Consider the following 11,798-nt stretch of genomic DNA (forward strand, 5'->3'; position numbering starts at 1 on the left):
TGTCCCAAAATCTTGAAATCTCCTTGGAGAACATGGAAGATCTCACTGTGACAGTATACAATGAACTCCGGGAAAAGTGGAGAGGTGCTGACAATGTCCTGGGGTTTATGAATAATGGAAATCCAAGACTTGACAAAATGATTGTCAGAATTTTCAAAAGTAAGGCCCCATTGAGAAGACCAAATATCTTCTCTAGGATGTTTTCATCTGTACACTAAAGTTTACCTGACACATGGTGGCGTTACAAAGAAGATTACTCACTTTATTTAAAAGCCCAGAAGAGTAACAAGAACTTGTGGAACTGTTCACTAAAGACCACATGAAATTATTACCAACAAATAATAAAAAACAAAAAATAAAAAAAAAGATCTTGATTTTGAGCTTTGTTTTATTTGTCTTCAGATTGTGTATACATTTTCAGTTTAGGCTGAAGCTAAAAACTCATTTATACTGAACATTTTTAAACAACATAACTGTATATTTGAAATAATTCCAATTTTCAATCTGTTTGCATAAACGAGGAATAAAAGTTTCTGATCAATGTTGATTTTTTTACAGTCATTGTTAAGCAAGAACATTTAGATTGTCAGTTGTCAGTGACACAGCTGCCATATAGCCGTTTGTTCTCCTCAGTAAATTAAAAACGTGTGCACCCAATTCTTGCTTTTTAAAGTCATTAAAGATACAATACTGTACAATCATACCATTCAGGTAAAAAAAAAAAAAAAAAAACAGTTCAGCTAAATCATTAAAAACCCAAATTCCCATAACACTCATACCCATAAGGAGTGAATCTAAACTTTTCACCACACCTGTATGATTGCACATTTGTCAAGAAATTACTGTTCCTGGTAACCAAATTTGCCCAGCAAAATATAAAGATATGTGGAGGGGCCAACGACTTTGAACATTACCATACATAAAACAAAACTATGATCTCTTTAAGGTCTGCCAATATCAAACATTAAAATAGTTGACAGCAAAGGGTCCACAATTAAAACGTTTCTCTAGCAATACAAAGTCCTGTGTCACCCCTAAGGTTCAAACATGTAAAGTCAAACACACACTTGTTTCATAGCACATGAAAATAAAAACTAACTAACTATTAAATCATGATACATCCTAAGTGCAGAGCCAGCACTGGATAGTTCAGGTGTACTATAATCAAGCGGTAATGACAAGAACTGCTAAGATACCAAGAACATACCCACAGAAACAAACAATGCTGTTACCAATATTCTTATCTGTACGATATCAATGGAACTGATAATATGAAATATTAGTCAGATATTGCTTTTTTTTTCTAGTATGAATATAAAAAGAAATAAATTAAATAATTACTGAAGTGTATGCAGTTAGTTACAGACAATTGCAGCAGTGAAATTCTGGTTTGCATTTCTACTTTTTACATTCACTGGAAACCTCATCTATAACATCTGATTAGAAAATTACCTCATGTTTAACATTTGGCTGGAAAAAATAAGTAAAAGTAATGAAAAATGTGAGGGCTGATTTGAGTATCCTGGTCTCTTCCAGTGCATATTTCCATATCAAATCTAACTGAGGCACCAGCTATACCACATTTCTCTCTTACTTAATGATGACCTGTTCATCAATGTGATCTGGCTTATGTGAATTCGCACTACGCCTTAAAATCTTGGAGTCTCTCTAAAATGTAAGAATTGTTCTCCTACATATTCATGCCCCATCTTAGCTTAAAGATCTCACAGTGCTGTATAACCCCAGCAGAGCACTGAAGCTCCTTCCATCCTTTCTCCAGAACATCACGGCTCTTTGAGGATAGCAACCTGTAGCGTGGAAGCTGACTGGAGAGGAGGGAGTCTTCTGGAGGACAGAAAATGAGGGAAGAACTGCAAAGAGAAAGTAAAAACAGACACATGTTAGATTCTGAGTTGTAATCTACCTTGGAAAAAGAAAGCCATGTTACTTTTTCTCTTGATGTATACATCAGATTATGTGATCTCATTATCCCATTCTTTTAGCAGTGTGGTGGGTAAAATAAATTAAACTGGACATAACATTGATATGTACTCTAAATTCCACTTTGGACTGGATTTCAACAATGATTTATACGGAACAGTTAAAGGCCACAAACCTTGGTTAGCAGTTATATTTTTGACAAGTTAAGTCCTTGTTAACCAGTAGGGAGTATTGCAAAGCGGAATGATTAATGATGCTGCTTCTCCTGTGTCTGTAAATCAAAATATATATTGTGTAGAGGTGGAATATTACAGTTACAACCATTTGGGTCCACTTGAAGAGTTAGAGCAATTAATAAAACTTGTTCAGAGTAATCACCTTTATCCAATGATGAAACATTGGCAGTGGTCTGTTCCAGTAGGACAAAGTTTGAATTGTGAAACTTGAATATTCAATACAAAAGTGCACCAAAGCTGACAGTACCTAGTAACCCATCACCTAATTTTTATAACTAGTTTATAGCTTATTAAATTTTCTATATTTATGGTCTATTTTCTGAAAATTATAGGTAATATATTGTAACAATCAGAGGAAACATAAAAATATATTTTACTTGAAATAGAAAGGACCAAAACATCATGTTAATCCACTGATCTTGGACTGGATTTTATGTAGAAAATAACTGATCATCAGTAGCACATTTTTTTCACACCCATGTCATGTCAGAGAGAAAAGACAGAAAGAAAAATTCAGTGGCAACTACGAAGATGAGAAGAACCAGAACAACCACTGCAGAAGTGACAGAGATCATCATGTCAGCAGGCGTTTCTACTCAATAAAAGATGAGTAAAAAAAAAGTAAAAAGATCATAATGTGTATACAGTAGCCCCTTCCTGTTTTCACACGGAGCATAGGGTACTGTAATCTGTCTGGAAGGTCACATTATGGTTATAGAAAATCTCTCCTTTAGACACATTCATGGATGTCCTTCCATCTTTCCTCCTGAAGATCGTGGCTCTCTCAGGGTAGAAACTTGTAGCTGGCAGCTGACTGGAGAGGAGGGAGTCTTTAGGAGAAGAGACACTGAAAGAATAACTGCTGAAAAAGAGCTGTTTAACTTGTGTCATACTGGGACCTTTCTTTGCCACTTTTTTTTTTTTATTCGTATGAAAGCCATTTCCACCGTGTTGGGTGTAATATAGCGAAACTTGCCACCCGGTTTCGTTTTTGTAAGATTCAAAATTTCAGTCTGATTTTCTTACATCAGCCTAACACGGCTTAGCAGCAAAAATACTCACACTGAACACCCTAGGGACCGTTTTGGGCCCATTGACTTCCATTATAAACGCTATTTTTCACTGCAGAATTATTACCGTTAATGTCTTGGTGATTACTTATGTTTCCGTTTCGTTTTGGTCTATGGGCCTTAGAGTTGTAATTTTTTTATTTGTCCACCGGGTGGCGCCCTTGCTCCACATTTGACCCCGGGCTGGAAAACAGCGGGCTGCTTAGACAGACCTGCGGGAAGCGAAGCCTCATTTCCGGCGTGCAGCAGCGGCTTCGCCCGCTGATCGGGCGGGACCATTTTCGGTCCCTAGGACCATGAGAGGGTGCATTTTTTTTTAGTCAACAGGAAATGACGTATTTGTTGTCACGTGGTATCGGACGTGTGGGCTGGAAAAAGGAGTCCCCGGTGATCGTGCCCCGGTCATCGTCGCGACTTACCCCGGGAAGATGCACTTTTTTCGGCCTAGAGGAGGAGCATTTGCCGCCTGGAGACCATTTTCTGGTCCTGAAAAAAAAAAAAAAAAGGCGATCGAAATGAATGTTGGTGCCAATCTTTAGTCCATCTAAAGGCCTAATTATAATAACAATTGAATATTACCTCAAATGTTTTTTTTGGAAAATATTCAAGTTTTGTTTTTTGGGGCAAAAAAAAAAAAAAGCAGTGCGCTCATCAGAATCAGAATACTTTATTGATCCCTGGGGGAAATTATTTTTTGTTACAGTGCTCCATTTTAAACCAACATTAAGACAAGACAGACAATACGCTAACTAAGAATAGTACAATAAATGTGACGAAACCTGGATATAAAGGGTTAAAATCCGTGAAATGTAATTAAAACTTGACATGAATATTTCAAGGAGAAGTAGGTCTAAAAGATTGGCTAATTTAAAGTGGAATAAAATATTAATATATACATTTTTTATAGCACTTTTTGGGCGTGGTCGATTAGGACCGATAGTGTGTGCATTTTATGAAATGCGCTCCTGCAAAAAAAATAAAAGTGGATCGAAATGAATGTTGGTGCCAATCTTTGGTCCATCTAAAGGCCTAATTATAATAACAAACAAATATTACTTCAAATGTTCTTTTTGGAAAATATTTAGTTTTTTGTTTTTTGGGGCTAAAAAAAACAGGGCGCTCATGTAATAAAACTGGGATTTAAAGGGTTAAAACAACAAAAATATAATTAAAACTTTATTTGAATATTTCAGGGAGAAGTAGTTTTAAAAGACTGACCAATTTAAAGTTGAAAAAAATATGAATATATAATCTTTTTATTGCACTTTTGGGGCAGGACCTTTTTGGGTCCCCAGGGCGCTCACCGTAAGTTTTTTAAAGTATGACACAAAAAACAAATGAATGATACATCTTTTTAAACTGTGTAAATAAATCATGCTCCATCATCTGATGCTATTTTTTCCTTGTAATAACACAGGATTAACAAGATTCTGTACTACACTGATGAAAGCAGAAAAATCCTTCCCAAGTAGTTTACATATAATGACTCTCTACTGAAGATGCTTTGCTGAAATCATAGACAGAGATGGGCAGCAACGCGTTACTTGTGTTACTTGTAACGCGTTACTGTAATCCGATTACTTTTTTTGAGAAACGAGTAAAGTAAGGGATTACTATTGCAAAAACGGTAATTAGATTACTGTTACTTTCCCGTAAGCACGCTGCGTCACTGCGTTACTAAAACCCTGATTTTCTTGCGAGAGTGTCTCATGACAATCAATCAATTTCAAAGAACCTTTTTAAAAATGGTTCTTTAAAGAACCTTTTTTAAAAAGCTCCTTCAAATGGTTCTTTAAAAGAACCATTTTAAAGAACCTTTTTTGAGTGGTTCTTTAAAAAAACCATTTTAAATCTTTCAAAATAAAATGCATCATAAATTGAATTTGAGTAGGGTAAAATAAATACGAGCACAGCATAGACATATATTAATGGTTTGTCATTTTGTAGTTACCAAAAGACAAAAAGGCATTTTAACCCTCAGCACAACATCACTACTAATACATGTCACATATTAGTGTTTTAAACAGTAATAATTAAATATATTGGCTATACTATAAATAAATATATATAAATACTATATCTACAGATAACACAACAAATAATACATGTATTGTTTAATTAATAAAACATCAGAAAGTGATAAAACACATTAGAAATAGCAATAGCTTCATAACAGACCAATAAATCAACACATTTTCATCAGCAGATGTTTGCATGTTCAGTAAAAATATTTCAACAACAAGTTTATGATTAAAATGATCAATGAACTTCAGCCTTACGCTATGTAATGTACGTTTCATGTTGTACTCATGGTCCTTGGTTAGTCCAGTTTAGGATAATGTCTCTGACGTATGTTTCATATCAAATATATGTCATATCAAAACAAGCCCACACCTGCAGTTGTTTCAGTTTTTCACTGGTGTTTCCTGTCAGCTGGTCAACCTCTCAGGCGGACATCCATATCAGCCAACCAAACGACAAGTTCCTCCCTTTGTGCTTCAAATCCCTCTCACTCTGAGACAAGGAGCTGAAAGAGAGAGAAAAGAGTCAATTATAAAGAAGAGAGAAAAGTGAAACCCTCCTCAGAAGGTCTGACTCGCATACCTGCAGTTGACCTGTGATGGACTCCAGTTTGGCGTTCATGTCATCCCTTGCTGTTGCCAGTAGCCGAGTCTGCAGGGTGCCCTGGAAGAAATGAGTTAATGTTCGACTCCTCCTGGTCAGGCTCTCCAGCTGGATGAGCCGAGGTCTCCCCTCTCGCCGCTGCCTCTGAACACAGAAACACAAATTTCATCTGAAGCAGGAGGTGCAGATTTTTTTTTGCTATTCTTTTCTAAATCCAGGCTAGATCACGTGGAGGTAGGGCTGGGCCATATTATACCGTTCACGGTAATACCGGTATAATGTTAGGCAACGATAGGAAAATGAAATATCGCGATAGAATGGGAGTAAAACGCGCATGCGCAGTGCCTTTGTTTTCATACGCACATGGCCGATTGTTGAGTGAAACAGATGAACCAGAATTGGTTTGTAAAAATGGTGCAACTTCCGTTATGTGGAACTGGTTTGGTGTTTGTCCGTCAGATACACAACAAAGCACATTTTTTTGCAGAACATGCAAGCGGCCGTTGTTATTGTCATATTTGTCGGACTAAGATGCTCTTAAATCTGGGAGTAATCTGGGTCCTAAACTCAGGTCAAACAACACTGCAGCATCACTGGGAGTTAAAAACTGTATAAATTCTTTCATCTTTAATAAAACGATCAGCATTGCTGCTTTACCAGGTGTAACTATAAAGTTTAACTTCCAGGCATCCATGAAAACAAAAGTTATTACATTTAACGGAGTTAGAAGTTAGCAGGAAGTTAGCTCGCTAGTTTCGCTAGTTACCTAAGCATGATATAGCATGTTCTGACTGAGAGATTTCTGAAAAAATTCAAACGTACAGCTCTGCTATCACTTCCAACATAAATGAAGACAGGAAACTAAACAGCAGTGACGTTTGTAGGGTTACTGAAGTTGGGCTAGCTGGTATATAATGATGTGCTACGTGATCGCTAGCGACACAGCTATGTTAGCATAACATAAACAGTGAAGCTGGAGGACGAACACTAACACTTTTCAACTTATAAACGTTAACGTTAAAGTTCCTGATAGTTAGAGACAAATGCAATCGCATGGCAGGATGCTGTAAACGGACCAAACTTCAGTCAGGAGAACAACTGAGATAATCCATCCACAATACGAGGTTAGTCATTAATATACTGCAACAACATGGGAATAGAGCAGCTGCCAGAGAATTCAACATTAATGAATCAATGGTACAGAAGTGGAGGAAGCAAGAAGAATGAGTTTAATAAAGTTTGATTTATCTGACCGCTTTGTTTCGCTTAATGTGCCTTATAATCCTGTGCACCTTATGGTCCGAAAAATACGTACTGCACACTGCAGTTTAATGTTGCAAAGCACCTCTTTTTAACTTCAGTGGATATTATACATGGTTATGCTCAGGATGTGTCAGCCCATTTCTACTGGAAATGCCTTTTGGTTAAACTTTCAGCAAGGAATTTGCATTTGCACTGTTACATTTTTATAAAGCTTTAATGTACATAAAAACCAGCTTCTTGTTTAAGTGAAAATAAATGGAAGGTTGTCTTTTTGCGCTAGTAATGTTGTGGAGTTGTATTTTGTCTCGCATCAATTATATCGTCGGTTATATCGTTATCGCAAATTTTCAAATATATATCGTGATAAATATTTTTGGCCATATCGCCCTGCTCTACGTGGAGGTATTTGGAAAACTTTTTTGGCCAGTGGACGACTGTTGTCTTGCAGAAAGTCAAATCAAACATATGCGATACACAATCAATTCACAAGAACACATAAAAAATAAGTCCAGTTCTTGCCTGATTTCAAGTGAAATCTCCATCAAAACAGGGTGACAGAAGTAAAACGAGTGCACAAAGCCTCACTTTGTACAAGCCTGCTATTACAGTTCTCCTCTATGCAGACGACTTTCCTGTTTTCAAGGCACAACTTGGATCTGCTGTACAAATCTTATGGATACACACTAAATGAAACAATAGTGTGCACGACTCCAGATTCTGATCCCTCATCCTAATATGGTCCCAACATAGCAACAGCAATAAAGCAAATATTGAGGCTTCAAAATACAAAGTCCATAAACCAATGGCTGACATGGGTTTTATCATAAGGGTGATAAATATACAGATTTCAGTCTGTCTCAGAGATTTGATGTTCATTTACCTGCAGATGCACTATACGTGCCTGTTCCATGGTTTTTCACAACATTTTGCATATCACTATTTAATACAGGAAGTAGGTGAACTAAAACAAATCATCGTTCTTTGTGAGAGGACCATATTAATGAAACAAACCTCAATGACATCATAGGGATCCCTAAAGATGCTCCTGCTGCTTCTCTTCCTCCTCATCCTAAGCTTCCTTCTTCTTGTCCTCGCCTTCCATCCAATTGTAATTCAATCTAATTGTGTTTCTCCCCCTCCTCTTCCTCATTTTGTTGGAGCTGTGAACACAATTAATGTGAATCTGGATTAATTTGTGCAAACAAGAAAAATCTACAGCTTTTTGGTCAGAGGTGCTCTTGTGATTTAAGCCGGGTAGAGTAGATTTATGTGTTGATGCTACCTGCTTCAGCTCTGGCTGCTGAGTGATATTTACACCCTGGCTGGATTACAAACTTTAACCATGTGCTGAACTTTGGCCCAACGTTGATACCTCTTGTTAGTATAACGACCTCTTCTTAGCTTGTATGTATGATGTATGATGGTGGATAAATGAAATATACAAAAAAATTAACTATATTACAAAAGAACATCTATCTTGGAAACATCAAATGACCGGAGCATAACTTGTCAACTAGTCCGAAACTAAGTTATGCAGGAACAGTCAAAGACACACCTTCTCATGTTTGAAACCATTGTTTGAAAGGTTCTTTGTGGCACCAAAAAAGGTTCTTCTATGGCATCAGTCTAAAGAACCACGTTCTATTCATTTCTATATAATTCGATTAGACAATAAAGAGTTATCTAATCTAATTATTCATTCAAAACTCTTATGCATAGCTGCATTTTATACAGCTCATACAGAATTCAAAGTACAGGTTCATGTGAGTATTTAATGTACGGCTCAGATCTACAGGATTTCAGAGTTTCTAGATCAGACACAGAGCTCACAACAGGCTTCAGGCACGCAATTGAACCACATATTTTAGAAGCCAAAGGTTCAAATTATCTGGGAGCAGCTTCACTTAATTATAACAGTGGTTTTGTTAGGAAAACAGTTTCTGTATACCGGATACTAAATTGCGCTGACGTCAACGGCTAACGTATCTAGCTAATCGCTACTGTTAGCACAACATCAACAGCAAGCTACAATGACGAGTAACAAAAACAAAACAGTAATAAGGTTTTAATGAAAATGTTTTACCTTTTCTAACAGTCCCAGAATCCACAGCTTCAAAGTCCAGCAGGTACTGAAGACTGTTATCCGTTTCGCTGTCACCGTCCGTGAGTTTTTTTTTTTCCCGAAAGGTCAAGGCCCGCCGCTCGCGCACTCTGTCTGCGCATGCGCATCCCAACGACTGACCCCCTCCGTCCGCTCCCGGGAGGTTATAGTATGACGTGTTCTGACGTCACTGTCTCTCTCCCTGTCATTTATTTGGCTCGAAACACATATTAACAAATTGCTCAGTGATGAACAACTACTCAGATCATTTACCTAAGCAGTGCTTTGTCAAAACGAAGTGTGTGTTCATTACACTGACATTCTGTTCTGCAATTGTTATTTACTTGTATTTCATAATTTGACTTTACATACTGCTGGGTGGTTTGTAAAGTTTACAATAACTAGTATTATCATTATGCTATATTTTCAAAAATATATAATAATCTCAAAAGTAATGCCTTGGAGTAGAAAATAGAATAGAATAGAATTCAACTTTATTGTCATTGCACATGCACAGGTACAGGGCAACGAAATGCAGTTTGCATCCATCCAGAAGTGCTTTAGTGATATAGATATATTATATTACATATTATCCATTATAGTAATGCTTTATCAAAATTTATAACTAAAGTACAGTATTTGAATGTGTGTATTGTGTCTACTGTTTGTTAACTCACCATATTCATAATGTGTTTGTGGGGTTAGGGGTGTGTGTGTGTGTGTGTGTGTGGGGGGGGGGGGGGGGGGGGGTTAGGGTCTTTAGGCTTTGGCCCCCCACCCCTGCCACCAGTATATTTTTAAGCAAATATTTCTAGCTTTTATTTGAATATTCAGTTTCCTACCATCTTCTCTTAAAGGGTAATTGCCAGGTATCCCGTCCTCTCCCTTCGCACACACATGCACACAAAGAAAACACACAGTATAATTCACAGCCTCATTATAGTGAATAAATATTTATGCCATTTACACCAAACTTAGATTGCTAAGGATGAAGAACCTTTTGTTCTTTAAAGAACCATTTGTAATAGCTGAAGAACCATCCACAAAATAAAAAGGTTCTTTGATGTATGATGGTTCTTTAAAGAACCATGAAGCCGTCTGAAGAACCATTTAAGAACCATAATTTTTCTGAGTGTAGGACAGACACAGTTAATACAATTAAAACAACAGTCTGACTGTACATGTGAGTACATGAGTACATGTGACTTTTCTATTTTGCTAAAGGGATACTTGGCAACATTATTCGAGTTTAGTTATTGTAAACCATTATTTATTCTATTTGGAATAGTTTTGTTGAGTAAATTCAAAATTGTATTTCTTGACATGATCATGATCTTACCTGTAGATCCAATATGAAAGAGCAAAATGAGCATTATTTGGTTCACCATTGTGTTTAGATAATTGAGTTAAAGTGAAGAAGTCGGAAATGGTTTTACAGGTTTGTTCAGTCTGAAAATGTTTCCTGGTTTCTGTTACATGCTGAGTATTTGAAGCGTATTCTGGTGAACAAATGTTTAATCCAACTATTTCAGAGGTTATTCTATAAAAAGGCTTATGTTCTAAAAGACTTGATCAGTGTTTTTGTGAAAACTCATCGTTTTTCGTTTGGGCCATTTGCATGCGTGTGTGTTTGTTAAAGTCTAAAAATAGGGCACCTTACACAGCACAGATCTTGGCACATTAAACACCTCAGGGTACTTTTTTCTTGTTGGGTTTTTTTTTTCCCCTGTGATGCTTCCTGATTTAAATTTTGCAAATATTTAACACAGAGAGCTTAGCATACTGAATGTGATTCAGTTACTCAGCTTAAGAACATTTAAATATTATACTGTATTTCTAAGGCACCTTTGATTCCATCATAATTTGAATATGTTTTAAATCCCGTGTGATTTAATGCGATACACATTAATGCATTATATACTACGAAGAAAAAAAAATTCTGCCAGCATTGAAGAGGGGCCACAGGATTTGGCTATAAAAGTCGTATTATTAAGCAGAAACATACATAAAAGTAGTTTCTAATTCAAATAGTGTGAATGTTAAGGTTAAATGTTCTGTCATGACGTTTCACCAGATTTCACCAAGACGTACAGCTGTTAACTCTGACTGGAAAACTTCATCTTGGATCCTTTGGCATAATACATCTACACTGTGTGATAGTCAATAGACACGCTCTAATGTTTAAAAGTCACCCTGAGATGAGACCATAACCAAATGTTGTCTGCTGGAGTCATTACTGTATATGATTTTGGGGCTATAGATAAATGAAAATGTGAAATTAAAATGTTTGAATAATGAATCCAAAATACCTCACTAAATGTCCCAGATGAGTCTCAGACTCATCTTACAGTTTACTTGTTCATGCTGCATGATATATTGATTAAATATATCATCTGTCCTACTATGTGCTGTCCAGTAAGGTTGGAAGTCATGCACACAAAAACCTTGAGGAGCTTTCTGTGCTGCCCCCCTGTGGTGACAGTGTAAGTTACTGTTAATATTGGAAGGAAAGGCAGGAGAGACACTTTCAAAGCCTGTTCTGCTCCTATGTGTCTTACAATT

At 36.7% G+C, this 11,798-nt stretch overlaps 2 long non-coding RNA genes across 4 annotated transcripts in view; one reads left to right on the top strand and one right to left on the bottom strand.

Moving 5' to 3' along the window:
- Positions 1-11,798, top strand: part of LOC143414652 (uncharacterized) — a 43,619-nt gene that overhangs the window by 30,900 nt on the left and 921 nt on the right. Inside the window, exons 2-3 of one of the 2 annotated variants that reach the window (XR_013095308.1) lie at positions 1,781-1,884; positions 2,668-3,793. This is a non-coding gene — a long non-coding RNA (uncharacterized LOC143414652). Of the gene's footprint in view, positions 1-1,780; positions 1,885-2,667; positions 3,794-11,798 lie in introns of those variants that run through there. The other variant, XR_013095309.1, reaches the window with a different exon arrangement.
- LOC143414651 (uncharacterized) lies at positions 3,597-9,353 on the bottom strand. 2 transcript variants are annotated; one of them, XR_013095307.1, is made up of 5 exons: positions 9,219-9,353; positions 8,147-8,295; positions 5,852-6,016; positions 5,642-5,774; positions 3,597-3,733 (listed from the first exon to the last, which is right to left on the bottom strand). It is a non-coding gene; the product is annotated as an uncharacterized LOC143414651 (long non-coding RNA). The 2 variants fall into 2 exon arrangements; XR_013095306.1 differs by lacking the exon at positions 3,597-3,733 and having other exon boundaries at positions 5,081-5,774.

This window comes from Maylandia zebra, linkage group LG22, assembly GCF_041146795.1.
Source record: "Maylandia zebra isolate NMK-2024a linkage group LG22, Mzebra_GT3a, whole genome shotgun sequence".
Classification (NCBI taxonomy): Eukaryota; Metazoa; Chordata; class Actinopteri; order Cichliformes; family Cichlidae; genus Maylandia; species Maylandia zebra.